Raw genomic sequence first — 760 nt, 5'->3', positions numbered from 1 at the left:
ATGACGGGATTCTGGAGGAATGTGTGTGTGTGTGTGTGTGTGTGTGTGTGTGTGTGTGTGTGTGTGTGTGTGTGTGTGTGTGTTTGTGTGTGTGGATAGAGAGAGAGAGAGAGAGAGAGAGAGAGAGAGAGAGAGAGAGAGAGAGAGAGAGAGAGAGAGAGAGAGAGAGAGAGAGAGAGAGAGAGAGAGAGAGAGAGAGAGAGAGAGAGAGAGAGAGAGAGAGAGAGAGAGAGAGAGAGAGAGAGAGCTTGTATGTGCACGGAAGTTTGTGTGTGTGTGTGTGTGTGTGTGTGTGTGTGTGTGAGATCTTCCTCCATAAATATTAAAGCTGGATACACTCTTATTTTGTCTAGTTGGTTCTCGCCCTGGCCAGGATCGCCTCCACCCACTGCACAAGAAGTGACGGAGGAGCGAAAACAGTTTCCGATGTTATCCTTCACTTCCGCCATCGCGCGCCCTACTTTACACCTCACCGAGCGTTGCGTCACTTAGCATTCTCAGCTCCACTCATTCGCCAGGGCGGCACTGCTCTGGTCACTGTCTTCACTGCTTCGGCGGAGCCTCTGCCCTTCCCCATATTGCTGAGGATCCCCATCGCAGGCACGGCGATTGTCCTGGGCACTGTCATCCAGAAGGTCAAGGTAACTTAGGTACGATACTAATGAATCTTTGGTAAAGGTGACAGTGAGTCCCAGCCGATGGTGAGCCACACGTGGCGCCGCCCAGCAGCCGTGCGAGGGAGCGGCTGGCTGAGGAGGAG

At 53.0% G+C, this 760-nt stretch overlaps 1 protein-coding gene across 1 annotated transcript in view; it reads right to left on the bottom strand.

The window, feature by feature from the left end:
* Positions 1-281: 281 nt before the first annotated feature.
* Positions 282-760, bottom strand: part of LOC135114706 (homeotic protein distal-less-like) — a 67372-nt gene continuing 66893 nt past the window's right edge. Inside the window, exon 4 of the mRNA XM_064030647.1 lies at positions 282-760. This exon is cut by the window's right edge and continues 692 nt beyond it. The gene's annotated coding sequence lies outside the window, so the exon portion shown is untranslated.

Source organism: Scylla paramamosain, chromosome 2 (assembly GCF_035594125.1).
Source record: "Scylla paramamosain isolate STU-SP2022 chromosome 2, ASM3559412v1, whole genome shotgun sequence".
Classification (NCBI taxonomy): domain Eukaryota; kingdom Metazoa; phylum Arthropoda; class Malacostraca; order Decapoda; family Portunidae; genus Scylla; species Scylla paramamosain.
The sequence above is the reverse complement of the archived record's forward strand: the minus strand, read 5'-3'. Positions and strand labels throughout refer to the sequence as shown.